Below are 16,577 nucleotides of genomic sequence, written 5' to 3'. Positions count from 1 at the left end.
GGGTTTAGCTACTCATATTGTTCAAAATAATTTCAATATAAAAATTAAACATTACAAATAATTGGATAACTTGAATCTCCAATTGTGTCTGCTCATGGAAATCTTCCACTCTCTGAATTTCTTGATTTATCTAATTTTCAATCGTGTAACAATTCTTCGTGCCCTCCTAAAAGTCCTTCAGTCCTCGTAAAAACTCTCATAAATAGTAAAATCCATTGGCAATGGTTGGAACTCCCCAAAAAACTCTTTTAGCTCAATACTTGATAAAAAAATAAAAGAGAAAAACGAATCAGGGTCTGAGCCAACACGGCCCGTGTCAACTGACACGGGTGACCGTGTTGCACCACTGATTTTCCAATTCCTTTTTCAAGCTCAGGCAAACTGACACGGCCCGTGTCAAGTGACACGGGCGCCCGTGTTGCACCACTGGTCCTTCCATTTTCTTGAATTCTTGTAAGCATATTATCCTGCCACGACTCGTGTTAGGTGACACGGGTGGTCGTGGTAGACCTCCTGTAGCTTGGCCACTTCCTTCCTGAAACATCAAATTTCTCCACTTTCTCGCACCGAGTCTTTTAGGTCTTCTACTTGGATCTGAAACGCGGAAAATGTACACACCCAAAGCGTAAAATGCAACAAAAAAATAGAAATGACACTAAATAATGATGAAATAGTAAAATAAGTTATCGATTAAAGAAATAGACGCAACAAAACATTAATTAAAATAAACTAATACAAGTTACCTGGATTCTCGCCGAATAAGTGACAAAATACATAACATAAATGATGATTGATCAATAAGATTTCCCATTCATCATGCATCAACTTATAGATGCAGCAGATAGGTGCATGAAATTTTTCATTCAACATGCATCAACTCATAGATGCAGCAAGTAGGTGCATAGAACTTTCAGTTCATTATGCATTGACTCATGGAGCTACAGGTCGATGCATGGGTAGGTGCATATAAACAAAATTTTGAAAGAAAGCTCACTGGACAATATACATCGACCCATAGAAGCTACAAGTTGACGCATAGAAGAAATTTTTCTTCTATGAGTCAACACATAGCCCTATAGGTCGAGGCATAAACCATTTTCTCAAAACTCATTTGTTCACCGTCCTTTATGAGTCAACACATAAAATTCTACTAGTCGACTCATAATTGTTTTTTTGCTGAAAAATTGTTTGTTATTCTTGCATGGATTTTTTGTTGCATTACCACTTTCACACACACATATAAGGATGACTCAGATGTGTGTGTTGTTTGGAGCTCAATATGTTCTTGATCTCGTCAATGATGGTTATGTTTTGCACTTCCGACAAATGCAACTGATACTCAGAGGAATGCTCAGCGTGATCTGAGGAAGAAGGATCAAAAGGAGTTGTTCTACATCCATCAGTGTATGAATGTGAACATGGTTGTGAAGATCATTGTTTCAACAACGACGAAGGCTATGTGGGACACACTGGTACAGTGCTACGAAGATGATGTATCAGTGGAGAAGGTGAAGCTTCAGTATCTATGTAAACAATATGAGAATCTCAGCATGAAGAACAATGAGAAGGTACCTGACTACATCTCCAGAGTAATTCTGATCACAAATGAGATGAAGTCTTGTGGAGAAACTCTCTCTAATGAAAGGATCATTGAGAAGGTACTTAAATCACTTACTCCTCGGTTTGATTACATCGTTGTAGCAATTGAACATTATAAGGATCTTAGAACCATGAGAATAGAAGAACTACAAAGTAGTTTAGAGGCACAAGAGTTGTGTCTGACTGAGAGAAACTCCAAAATGGAGGTAGAGCAACAGGCTCTAAAAGAAACTTTTTGTAAGAAGTATCAGACGCAATCTTAGTCAGAAGCCAGGAAAAGATCTGAAGGTGTTCAAAAGTCAGAAACCTCAACTTCTGAAAGGAAGAATAGTGCCCATAAGGGGAAGAAGGAGTATGATAAGAGAAAGGTTCAATGTTATTGTTGTAAGAAGTTTGGCCACTTCGCTGCTGATTTGTTGGTCAAACAAGGAAAGAAAGTCAAAATAAGCAAACATAGCCATAAGAGATTTTGATGATGAATATATGCTATTGATGGCTTCTGAATCTAATGATGTGTATTTGGTAGACTGATGGTATATGGACATTGGCTACTTAAATCACCTTACTGGAAATAAGAAATGGATGGTTAATTTTGACTCTAGAAAGAAGACAAAGATCCAATGTACTGATGATAAATACCTCAATGTTAAAGGTATGGGAAATGTCAGAGTAGTTATGAATAATGGTAAAACTGCATTGATTCAGAATGTGTGGTATGTTCCTGACATGAAGAGCAATTTGATGAGTGTAGGTCAATCAATTGATAAAGCATTTTTAGTTACCATGAAGGACAATATTTTAGAGCTATATAACTGTAATCAGAAGTTGATTATGAAGTCAGATCATGGAAGGAATAAAACATTCAAAGTGAATGTTAAAGTTGCAGACTCTGAATGCCTTAGTCCAACAAGTGTTCTGAAGGAAGGTGAGTTGTGGGACAAAATATTTGGTCATTTGAACTTCAGAAGCCTAGGGCATCTGAATTCGTAGAAGTTGGTATAAGGAATTCCTAAAATTAAGAAGCCAGAGAAGTCATGCAATGTGTGCATGAGAGGGAGCAACCAAGACTTCCATTTGCATCTGAAATGCCTCCAAGAGTAAAACATGTTTTAAGTGTGGTGCATTCTGATGTGTGCGGACCATTTACAGTACCTCCACTTATAGGGAATAAATACTTTGTGTCATTTGTTGATGAGTTCATAAGGATGACATGGGTATCCCTCATAAAGTTCAAACACGAGGTGTTTCTTGAATTTAAGAAATTCATAGTGAAGGTTGAAAAATATAGTGGTCAGAAGCTGAAAATTCTCAGAACTGATGGTGGAGGTGAGTACAACTCTACAAAGTTCAAGAATTTTTGTGAGGAGAATGGAATTGAGCATGAGGTGACTACTCCATACACTCCTCAATACAATGGTCTTGCTGAAAGAAGAATCTGAGCTTTGCTCTATAGGGCAAGGAGTATGCTGAAGGAGAATGAGCTACCTCACACCATGTAGAGAGAAGTTGTTGCCACTACAACATATGTTTTCAACAGGTGTCCAACCAAGAAGTTGAAGGAAATTGTTCCTTTAGAGAAGTGTACTGGAGATAAGCAAAGTGTGAGCCATCTGAAGGTGTTTGGCTCTGTTTGTTACAAACATGTTCCGGATGCTAAGAGAAGGAAGTTGGATGACAGAAGCAGAGTCATGTTCTTGTAGGGTACCGCAGTATATGTGTTTATAAGCTCTATTTACCTGTCACTAACAAGGTTGAGTTCAACAGAGATGTTGTTATGAAAGAATTAGAAGTGTGGGATTGGAAGAAATCTCAATCCAACTCTGGTGCGATGTTAACACCTGAGTTAACTCCCGAAGATGAGTCAGAATTAGAAGTTAATTCTGAAGGTGAGTCTGAAGATGATTCAGAGTCTGAAGGTGACTCTGAAGCTAAAGAAGACTCTGAAGGTGAATCTGATTATGATCCAGATTCTGAAGGTGATTCAGACTCTGGGAATATTCCATACTCTGAAGGTGGTCATGCCTCTAAAGGTGGTACTTATGGGGTTCCAACATCTGATATTGTTCCAGCGCTTGAAGAAGATTCTGAACAAGTTCAGAGGCCACAAAGAATCAGAAACATTCCAAGAAGATTTATAGATTTTGACATGCTACAAGATACTAAAATAGACTCTAAAGGGGATGTCATTCAGTGTGGCATGTTAGTAGACTCTGAACCAGTGAGTACAAAATAAGATCTCAAGAAGAAAGTATGGTTGAAGGCCATGAAAGAAGAACTTGAGGCTATAGAAAGAAACAATACTTGGGATTTAACTGAACTTCCAAAGGACAAGAAAACCATCAACGTCATATGGGTTTTCAAGGTGAAACTAAAGCTAGATGGATCAATTGGAAAACACAAAGTAAGGTTAGTAGCGAGAGATTTTCTACAGAAACATGGGTTAGATTACTTTGAGGTGTTTGCTCATGTAGTAAGACATGAGACAATCAGACTGGTGATTGCGATAACTACTAATAGGAATTGGCCTCTGATGCATTTAAATGTAAAATTTTCCTTTCTAAACGGTCGATTGCAAGAAGAGGTATACGTGTCATAACCTCATGGATTTGTGAACAAGTATCGGGAAGGGATGGTGTATAGGTTACATAAAGCGTTGTATAGACTGAAACAAGCTCCTAGAGCCTGGAATCTGAAAATTGATTCATTTTCAAGCTTCAAGGATTCATAAAGTGTGAGATGGAATATTACGTTTATGTTCAACATACTTCTGAAGGCAATGTGATTCTGGTGTGTCTCTATGTTGATGACATATTGCTAACATGGAGTTATGAATATGAGATAGCTAAGTACAAGAAGGTGTTGATGAATGAGTTTGAGATGATTGATATAGGAAATACGACATGTTTTCTAGGAATGGAGTTTATGTACTATGAGAAGGGTATCATTTTGCAGCAGCTAAAGTATGAACTTGAGCTTCTGAAGACATTCGAGCTGCTGAATTGTAAGACTGTTGTCACACCGTTAGAAATAAACCACGAATTGGATTTTGATTCTGAAGGCGATGATGTAGATGCTAAAACTTTCAAGCAATTGGTTGGCTTTCTGAGGTAATTGTGTAATACCATACCTGATATTTGTTATGCAGTTGGAATGGTTAGTAGGTTCATGAGTAAATCGAAGTGGTCTCATTAGCTAGCTGTTGTTAGGATTCTGAGCTACATTAAGGGGACTCTGAAGTATGGAGTTTTGTTCCCTTCTGGTAAAAATACTAATTCAGAACTGATGTGTTACTCAGACTCTGATTGGTGTGGAGACAAAGTTGACAGAATAAGTACTTCTGGATATCTGTTTAAGTATCCGAGAGGTATTTCTTGGTGTTCCAAGAAGCAACCAGTTGTTGCTTTGTCAACCTATGAAGTTGAATATATTGCAGGTGTTGTGGTTGCATGTCAAGTTGTTTGACTTCTGAATTTACTGCAGAATCTGAAGATCAAGGTAAACAAGCCTCTGAAGCTAGTGATTGATAACAAGTCTGCAATCAATCTTGCCAAGAATCCAATGTTGCATGGAAGAAGCAAGCATATTGAGACTAAGTATCACTTTCTGAGAAGTCAGGTTCAGAATGGAGTGTTAGAAATTATGCATTATAGCACCTAGAAGTAGCTGACAGATGTTCTGACGAAAGCGATCAAGATTGACCAATTTCTCCACTTGAGGGATGAAATTGGTGTTATTAGTTTTGATTAGCTGAATATGAATTAAGGGATGATGTTAGAAGTAATTAATATTCAGTAGTAGTATTAGTTTCGGTAAGCTTGACCTAGTTAGTGTAGGTTAACATTTTGTCTATGTTTGTGTATATAAGTGAGTAGTGTGTTTAGCCATTAAATAATGTAACATGCAATATGCAAGACATGAGTTGTAACCACTCTATGTAACTGTTAGTGGTAGAGTAGTTGAAGTTTGTTATTCATTCTCTCTCTTTTCTTTCTTCTTTCATTTTCATCTTCATCATCTTGGGCCCTAACATAAAAAGCATAAACATTATAATAAAATATATTTTTTTATCTATTTTATTAAAAAAAAATCACAAACTATTAAAATAATTATCATATTTTTAATATAAATTATTTTCAAGAAAATCATTTTTAAAATTCATTTTCAAATAAAACTAAAAAAATCTAAAATAAACAAGGCTCTAAACACCAAACAAATATTAATCACAAATATAGTTCAAAAGTTCAAAAGTTTATTAGAATAATCATTGAAGACACGAACCCACTTCTTTAGGCGATAGAGAAGCATTAAGATAAGTGATGTTATATTTTATTAGGTTTGAGGGGCCATGTCATTTTTGGTCCACCTATTTCCTAGTTTATAAATCAATTATTGTGTTCTTATTCATTTGTTCGTTTTGTTTGTGAGATTACCTGTTCGAAAAATAAAGTGCTTTGATTGATAATTGATATATCCAATTAAAATAAAGAAAATTAATTTGAGAATGTGGTGACAATAAGCTTTAAAATGCTCGAGTATAGTAGCCATTTATATATGTAAAAGTTTCTCTTCATTGGTCAATACTATATTCTATATGATCCCTCATGAATTCCTTTGACTTACTATTTCTTAAATCTTCATAATTAGAGATTTTGAAGGTCAACTTTATTATAGCAAATTCAATTTTTTAATATTTGTGAAATCATCGTTGGGAATAAAACATTGCAAAACAGGTTGAGATTTAATTGCATATGTTGGTAATTTTGTTGGCATAACACATCATTTCTAGTGATGATGACTATAAAAAATTGAATAAAATTCAGCTCGAAAATAATTATATAGAACCAAACGTAGCATAATCATTAAAGTTTTTTAAATTGAATAGAATGTTTCTATAGCTAGCATACACGTGCCCGTACATGAATGTTAACGACAAAGGGTGATAATTTAATCAAAACAAATCAAGGGTATGGATTTTGCTATCATAAAAACTGATTCATTTAGTATAGTTACCACACAAAAATGATTTTCAACTTCACACAGTCTTCATCGGTTGAAAATCAAAGAGTTAGTGTAGTCGAGAATGTGAATGATTTATTGGTCAGAAATAAACACAAGTATAAGGTAGCGTAGGAAGAGATGTATTTGAAAATATTTTTTTAAGTCCCACATTTGAGAGATATCATACTTTACTATTGCTTATATATAGTTTTTATTTTGGTTGCCTCAAGGGATATATAATTTTGTGAAAGGGTGATGATGCTCAACCATAAACCATCACAAGTGCATCCACCGCTGTTGCCATTTGGTTGGATTTGGGCTGCTCTGTCTTGCGCAACGATTCGGTAATCTTTACGGTAATCTTTAGTGACATTTTTTTTTCAAAATCGTAAAACAAACATTTTAAAGTCGTTTTCAATGTCACGAACTTCAAATGGTAGACGAAAGGTTCGTGGAGATTCAATGTCACGAACTTCAAAAGCCTGCTCACGAGATCATCACTAATGATATGCTCTTAGATGAACAATTTTAAATTGCTGTTATTTTTTATAAACTCCCCTTAGTTGGAAAGATTTCAAAAACTTGCTTCGTCACAAAACAAAATAACTTTTCAATCGAGAGTTTGATTACTCACCTTCGAATTGAAAAAGAACCTCAGAGACAAGATAAAAAAGATGAAGTCTTGGTTGTTTCAAACAATAAAAAGAAATTTGGTGTAGTTCTGAAGCCATATGGCAAACCATTAATGAATCAGAATCGCAATGTTGTAAACCAAATTAAGAATGAGAACTCTTTAAGGGCCATAATTTCTCCAATTGCTAGATAGTAACCACCACCTCAAAGAAATGACGCTAGAACTTTCTCCTATTTCAACTGTGGAAAATCAGGTCATATGGCTAAGAAATGTAAGAGCGGGTCTAAACCTGGTGTTTCCCCTAATGCACATGTTAACCCGATTGATAAGAAATTTATTGATAGGAGTCGCCACTTAATAGACTTGCCTCCTGATTGCAAACCAATTGGTTGTAAATGAGTTTTAAAAAAAAAATTAATACCCGATGGAACAATTGATAAGTCTTGTAATCAGAGGCTTTAGGCAAAGAGAAAATATAGATTTCTTCTATACATTTTCTCTAGCCACTATAACTACATCCATTATGATACTAATTTCAAATGTTGATATTTATAACTTAACAATACACCAAATGGATGTTAAAACAACTTTTTTAAACGGTGACTTAAAAGAATTTTACATTGACCAACCATAAGGGTTTGTGATTCATGAGCAAGAAAACAAGGTATGTAACTTAGATAATGATATAAAGCAAGCTCCAAATAAATGACATGAAAAGTTTGATAACTTAATAATATCTAATGGGTACAAAGTGAATAAAAGTGACACATGTATTTATTACAAATATGGAAATAACAATTTCACTCTCATATGTTTCAATATAGACGACATACTCATATTAGGATAAAATATTCAGCATGTTAATGATGTGAAATAACTGTTGTGCAACAACTTTGATATGAAAGACCTCATAGAAGCCAATTTCATTCTCGAAATCAAGATTATTAGATCTGAGAAGAGAATATCTTTGGATCAATCTCACTATGTGGATAAGATCTTAAAAGAAATATAATTACTTTCACTATAAACCTTCTTGCACACCATACGATTTTAATGTAAAAATATTTAAAATCACTGATGATAATGTTAGACAAACTGGGTATTTGAGCATCATTGGAAATGTTACTCATGCCACTAATTTTATTAGACCCAACATTGAATCAAAGGACTAAACACAATGCCAATTTGTTGTGTGAACTGTTAACCATGTCATGGTTATTCTCATCCATCTGTTGCCTCATAGACTGAAGAGAACTAGTAGTTAAGAATGACATAACTTGAGGAATATATCATAACTCTCCTTGTGGTTGTGTCATTCGAATATGATTGCTTATAGCAAATCCTGATGCTAAGTATGAATTGAGAGAGGATGCAATGGTTATTGCATTATCTACATACATGGTTGCATTGGTTTGTAGGGTTGACATCATTATCGTTGGTATGCCATAAGGGTATTCTCTACCAACAAAGTGGAGGGTAAAATTTGGGAGAAAAGAAGGCATGGGATCTCCCAAATTTGGTTGTGTGACCATGGGAGTAGTGGGTACACTTGTTACTTGTGATGGGGAAATCACCACTTCTAATAACATCGTCGAAACTTGCATTTGGCTTATAACGGGGGTGGTTACTTAAATAGATGTTGAAGTCCCCACACCACCAACCGTCATTTTGTTTGGTTGTTCTTCTATATTTGGTGTGTCATTTAGTGGAAGGGAAGTATGTTTTGACTTTCTTGCTGCCATATTCCTATTAACTCTAGCACTATTCGTTTTAACTCTACCACTTCTCAGACGCATACAAACTCAAACATTTGTATGAAGAACAAAATAAAAAGTAAAATACAACACTTTTCTGCAAAAGTTAAAATTTCTTGCTCAAAAGGGTCTCAATGGGCGTGTCAATTTGTTTACTGGTGTTTATAGTTAACAATCACGAGTTTTAATTCACTCAAAAGATTAAAATAGAAAAAATATCAAGGTGAATTTGTGCAGAAAAGTGCAACGAAAAGTGTTTGTGATTGGATCTTAAATGCTTGAAATGTTAACAAAATGAACGTAAATTCTAATTCAGACAATGTGAAATTTCTTTAGAAGAATAAAACAAAAAGAAAAGCATATTAAATGTCATGAAAGTAAATGCTTTAATTGAAAACACTTTAAGAATTTGAAAAAAGGGATGCATGCATACATTTTCTTATAAACGGTTTCTCTCTAGTACTTGAATACTAAAGTTCTATAGAGAATAAATGAAATTTGAGACCTTTGATCACAACACGAGATCAACTTATATACTAATACAATGGTAACCATTGACAATAATTATCTCCACAAGATTCTACACGTATCCCCGTACATGGGCTTCAGCCTTCTAATTTACTTCCATAATTCTTTAATGTTAAAAACTATTGCAAACCACCCATCGTGCTAATAACTGCCTTTGAACCCTCTAACTTCCTCCGACGAGAGTCTCTGGCCGACTCCTATAGTGGCGTCAAAATACTTTCAAATCACCTAATATTTGGACTAAATAATATCCCAAGTCCCCAAAAATCACATGAGCACTTCGAAATAGACACCTCTACAACTCATCTCCACGTTGATGTTTTTATTAATGCAAACCTTTCTAAGATTCTTGACATGTTTAAAAGAGAGAGTGATCCTAATCTTGTGGAATTGTTCCCGAGACTCTTCCAAACTAGGCTTCGTGTGTATTAAAATAACACTATGTCCCAAATCATATGACAAAATGGTCAAATGATCTTTAGTCGACATGGTTAATGTGTCGAGGCTATGTTTGAAACTCTTGACACTTAGCATTTTCAAACATGGTTATCACCATTCCTTGGCAAGTTCTCCCAACTAAAATTTGTAGGCTAATAGATACACCCCAAAAAGGTCACTTTCGATCATGTATGAAAGATGGAAGAAAGGTGGTGTTTTAGTAAATGTTCGACAATGTTCAAGATAGCCTGCACTCGTCATAGTAATTAGACATTTTTAATCATCATGACCACTTTTTACCAAACCTTCACGTCAAGGACGTGCGTGCAAATTATCATCACCACTTTGATTTCCTAGGACAATCATGAGCCACAAATATGAGTCATATTAAAAGAAATCATTTAATTTAATTTCCCCCTAAAATTTAAATGCCAACTATTCATTTCGAGAAGCCATTTGTCTAACTCATTAGAGGGAAACTAATTTTTTCTCTCTTTGTGGCTATATATATGCACCTTCTTCATATATTTTCCCTTTTCACTATCTTCTTCTTCAGAGCCCTAGAAACCCTTCAAACCTTTTGCAACTTTCATTCTCACTCCTTCAACAAGCTTTTTCACTAAAAATATTCTTAAGAAGAACAATGGCTTACATTTCTCTTACTAAGCATCAACCAGAAGTTCCCTTTGGTGCCAAACTCAAAGCTCCCATTTTTAGAGATGGAGACACCTATGTCCGAAAACATCTAATGCAAGAAGAAAAATGTGTCATTTGGTTCTCTCAGATACTAATCCCTTACTCTGTTTTCGATAATGTTACCTAGGTTAAACAAGAAACCCTAGAACTTAGAAAGTTTCTTTCCTTGGATTTCATCATGCAAACCCCTTGTGTTTAAGGACAAACATTTTGATTTCAGTTTCATGAAAAACTGTGTATTATGTTCCGCCCCCTCAATCAACAATGTATCTTATATTAACTGGTTAGATAAGGTTTAACAAAAGAAAGAAAGAACATGAAAAGAGTAGGGTATATTTGATATGATACAACTATCATGAGTTGACCCTAAATATAACCCTCATATGTTGGTTTATTCTATTTGCCATTGGGAAATTTCTACCAACATATTTCATCTAATATATGGGATAACTATCACTACATTATTTGACCTAACATTAATTGTTTGCCTTCGACCAACTGGGGAAACCTTCGACCGCACTGTGAAAACCAAAACTAAGCCCAACTTCACCTTCTTACACCCTAGTTTTAGTGCTTTCATCAAATATCATCATGCCTCAACCGACAACATCAACGCTGAAGATCACATAACCTTCTTGACCCTCTGGTTTCCCATTTTGTCTTTTGCTTCGGTTCCCTCCAAGTAGCCAAGCAGTTTATCCCCTCGGCCACCCACTTTCATGAGAAAATAAATGTTTTCCTAAGCAAACTAATCTTGGGTAACTTGTACAAATCCTTGGTAATTACCTCTCGTTACCTCAAGGTAAAGGAGGATCATGAGGAAAAATATCTGGTTTCTAGCCCCATCTGGCTCTTGCACTTGTAGCTTAACGGCACCTTTAAACCTTCTCTCAATGATAAAATTCCACCTTATCTATAGAGGAGATTCGAAAATCTAAGGCTTTCCATGGTCACACCAGATGATGGCAATGCTCCATCGGAAGAAGTCTTTGAAAAGTACTTATATATCTTCCACTACTGTAAAGCATTTATCTCGACTAAGGAACCCTTTGTTAGTCGAATATACATACCATATTGGTTAAGGATAACCTTCCCATCCTCCTCTCCTAAAGACCAAAGAAAAGTCAATGATACTTGGTGGAATTTTTTAAACCTTCCATCTTGTCGACCATAATCTCTTCTGTAAAAACAGGTTTTAGGGTGGCTGCTTATTGTCCAAATTTGGTGGCTAGGCAGTTTGGCTTCATCCAATTTTTTCCTATGACCATTTTTGCCAAAGAAGAGTCTGTCTTTTTAGCTACCGATGATCCAGATGAAAAATGGTATAAATAGTGCTTAAAATTTTATACCAAAAAAGTCTTACACTTGAATCCCTTAGAATTTTCACCTTCTTTCCATTTCACTAAAGTGTTTGAAGACTGGTAGTTCACCTACTACCGTGGCGTGATAGACCCTTTAGTTATGGTTTAGTGCCTAACATATGCCGTTTCGTTTTTGCAGAACTAGATGATGAAAAACAGAGATACACACATCAAAGAAATTCAAGCTTTCCAGTGATATTTTGAAACTGTTTATAATCCTTGTAATCTTAGTCGAACCATTTATGACACTATTGTTACTTTGAAACATAAAGTAAAAGAAAAACTTCCAAATTTTAAAATTCCTCCCTATGTAGAAGATAGGTATAACTTTGCTTTAAAATTTTATTTTTCTAAACTTCCACCATTGCGCACCTATGAATTTTGATTGACTTTCTGACCATCAATTCCAGACTGGTTCTTTTGTGGATCTTTATCAACTTTAAATAATGAACTCAAAAAACCTCGTCATAGAGTAGTATCGACTAAGTATCACCTAGACAATTATATAGGCCATCTTCATGTTGATGTCGAACATGTTCAAGTCTTGTCCCCCATATCAACAGGTGAAATGCAAGACTCTTAAGAAATTTGGAACTTTCCTTTATGTTTCCCTTTTACTCACTTGTGTCGAACTATTTCAGCCATACCCATTAATATAAAGGAATTGAAGAAATAAAAAGAAACAACCAACGAAGAAGACTAGGCGAGGGAAACAACACAAGTAAACCTTATGTACCTTTGCCTTACTCTGAGACTATAGGCCTTTTGGCAAAAATAATTCTTCTTTGTTTTTATCTTCTAGATTCGAAAGAAAGGAAGTAATTCTACTACTGCCCCACCTACTATAAAGAGAGCTAAGAATAACAAGGATGTTGAAGTTCTCGACCGAGTAGGAACATATATTTAAATTTCTTTCTTTTGTCTTTCATTTCTTCATACTTATCTTTTATCATACTAACAAACATAAGTACATCGGTCTACACAAAAGACTCAGGAAGGGAGTAAATAAATGGAATCTATTGTTGAAAGTGACGAAAGCTTGATTTCCACTTAGCATATCCCTCCCAAATATCAAACCAACATGGCTATCAGACTTGAAGAAGAGAAGAAGGGAAAAGCCTCTGTTGAGACTTTTGAACCTCACCGGGTTAAGAAGAATAAGATGAAGAAAACAAATAAGAAAGCTTTTGAGGGCATCCCTAAGAAGACCAGTAAGGAAACCATTATCACTATTGATGAGAGAAATAACGCAGAAGAGGAACACCCATATATAACTAGAAAGAAAGTAGATCGAACGAGGAAAAACAAACCTGGCACAAGCCCCAAAAGTGAAAATTCTTGTCCTAATTTTAGGGTCACTGAGGTACTCTTTTTAGATAGTTATTTTAATATTTCCTTTGATCTCCATCTTTGATTCGACTTCCTTTCACAGGAGCAACCCATCAACATTGAGTTTCCATTATCACAACGAAAACCTGGTAATCCTCCTTCAACAAATGTTATTTCAAGTATACATTGGAAAACTTCTATACCAAGCTCTCCATCAGTTCATCCAACCAAAGTTGACAATCCAGTCGAAGGTACCATTGTGGATCATCTAGAAAAGGTAGTCGAAGAGAATGTTGTAGAGCTATCTGACAAAGCAGTTGCATACCGACAGCATGGACCATCTTCTGATGGGCCAGGCCACCAAAACCTTGACTATGAGGATACTAATCTTGACCACCAATTGACTGGCTGGGAAAAGAGTACACCGGCACCAGACACTCCAAATCATGCTAACAAGTCACAAGGGAAGCAAGATGATGTTCCAATACAAGAGGAACCAAATATTGGTCGAGATAAAGAAAATCAAATTCCTTTCCAACCTCATCCTAATATGGTCGAGAAGGAGAGGTCCAACATATCTCCTGCTCCAACTCCTTCACCAACAGCCAGCGAAAGTCCAACTTTGACTTCATCATTTAAGATTTCCAGCACCACTCTCAATCAAGGAGGACTGAAAGAATTCATTGAGAAGAACCCTATAGAAGCTTTCAAGATGCTCATAGATATTCAAGGTACTTGGATAGAAAATTCTCCCAACTCTGCACATGTTCCAAGCACCAAACCTTCTAGTGAGGTCTTTGATGAGCTAATCCAATAGCTAAAAACCAAGATTGTCGATATGGATCTATTTCAGGCCATAAAAGATAATCCTACTATTCTCTATGAAATAAAAGGATTCTTGGCACAACTAAATAAGCCAGAGGCGACTGACTTTATTGCCATATTTATTCTTGACTTAAAACTATTTCTTGAGCAAACTGTTCAAAATGTCAGGCTCAAAAAGGAATCTGCTAATAGACTCGACAGATAGATTAATGACATGTCTTAGCAATGGAACTTAGTCACTCACTCTCAGAGTTGATTCGACGAGTGGGAATCAAATTTTAAAGTAGACAATGATCATCTGGCTACTTGTGATGATAATATTCAAATCTGGATGCAAAAAATGGATGAGCTACAACAAAAAATAGAAGCAGCAGAAAAGGAGAAAGTTGGGATCAATACTTAACAACTGGCTTATGTCGAGGAAAAATGGTTAAAGAACCTAAGGCTGGCCTTCAATACACTAAAACTACTTGCGCAATGAAGAAAGAAGTCAACAAGCTGAAGACTGAAGATTCATTGAATGACAAGAAGATTCGACATGCCAAACTACATTTTGAGAAAATGAAAGTTGACTTCCTTTCTTGAACTCTTTGACCATCTGTAATTGTATTAATGACTCTGCCATTTTGTATTATTTGAATTAACACCATTTTAGCATTCTATAATTGTCCATGCCTTACTATTCTCATGTTATGTGAATTTATTGCAGCAGAGTATTTCACAATAGAAATTTGGTTATATCCAGAATAACCATATAAAAGACTTAAATACTCAAAGCCTACCACTTAATCAACTAGTATTTCATCGACAAGCATATGTTATTTATCTTTTGGAGTAGCAAACTTTAGGTCTCTAAAGTCAATACAGACTTTAAGAGTTCCATCCCTTTTAATCACATGAACAATATTTGCTAACCATTTGACTTACCTGGCATTTCTTATGAACTTATTCTGGATAAGCCTTTTTATCTCTTCTTTTATCTTTGACATTATTTCTGGTGCAAACCTCCTCGACGTCTGTTTCACGACTATTTTGTCAAGTTGAATTGGTAGCTTAAATTCCACAAAATCTCGATTGAGTCCTATAATTTCATCATAATCCTAGGCGAAATAGTCTTTACATTATTTTAACAACTTAATTATTTGAGACTTCATGTTTAGTTCAATCTTGGCACTTACGGACGTATGCCTTTTGATTTTTACATTCTTTAAATCGACTTCTTCTAACGGGTCTTGAGCCTGAATCCTTTTAGTTGAAACCAAATGATCTCTCTCAAATTCCAAAGGCTAGTCATCATAGATGAAATCAAGCCTCTGGCTTTCTAGAACTAGGTTTTCTATAACCTTTGCCCTATTCTTTTCAATACGATTTGCTTCATTAGCTATTCTTTGTTGGGAATCGACTTCTAAAGCCACCTTTATTTTGTTTTCGGCTATGAAAGTCAAAATTAAAGCCAGTGTGCTTGACTTAGTCATCATTATCTTCGGGCCACCATCCAGTGGTGTTGGTCGATCCCTCTCCCATGGTTTCATATTCCCACATGAACCCATGTGTTTGATGTAATTTCATAGAGTGAAATACATCTCCCTCCAGAGAAAATGACATCCCTGCAGATGTGCATGGTGCAAATTTTGTCAAATTTATGTCAAAGTTTTTTCTATCGACATGATTAAACTCTGTTAGAAATGAACTTTGAGCTGCTTCAATATTTTCAATAATACCATTAGGTCTCCAAATTGCAATCCTTTGGTGTAAGGTCGAAGAGACCCCTCCTACACCATGGATCCATTCTCGACCCAACAACAAATTATAATTTTCCTTGGTTGGAATGACTACAAAAAATGTTGACCTTGTGATGGTTCCCACAATAGTGTTGGCCTTTTGTTGAACCTGTTAAGGTATTGACTCATATAAACTTCTATTTACATTGGCCATCTCTTTTATTCTAATCTTCAACTAGCCCATGCAAAATGGCTCACGGAATACTAAATGATTCCAATTACATATGGAATTTGGGGGAAGGGTAGTAAACCATGAAAAAACATTCTTAGTTAAAGAATTTGGGAAATAGTTAATTTTTAAGTTCTCATTATTGGCCAAGTCTCGTGCCTCATACTGATATCTAACAATATGTTCGAAAGTGAATTCGTTAGTATCCCCTGAAAACTTAGTGAACTTAGGGATTTTCCACCCCCTTGGAAGTTCAGTTTGCAACACATATTCAGACAAAGCAAAGATAAATTTTGGCTTATGAAGGCTAACATTAAGGCCATTCCGAGCTAAGATTTGTTCAACCATATTAGCTATATTATTTTCCCCCCAAAATTATTTTATTGGACATTCCTAACCACCTGTTCTTCATCCTAGTTTATATGAATCAATACTACCTCAGGACCATTTTGGCATGCATTACCT

The sequence above is a fragment of the Lathyrus oleraceus genome, chromosome 6 (assembly GCF_024323335.1).
Source record: "Lathyrus oleraceus cultivar Zhongwan6 chromosome 6, CAAS_Psat_ZW6_1.0, whole genome shotgun sequence".
In the NCBI taxonomy this organism is placed as follows: Eukaryota; Viridiplantae; Streptophyta; class Magnoliopsida; order Fabales; family Fabaceae; genus Lathyrus; species Lathyrus oleraceus.
The sequence above is the reverse complement of the archived record's forward strand: the minus strand, read 5'-3'. Positions refer to the sequence as shown.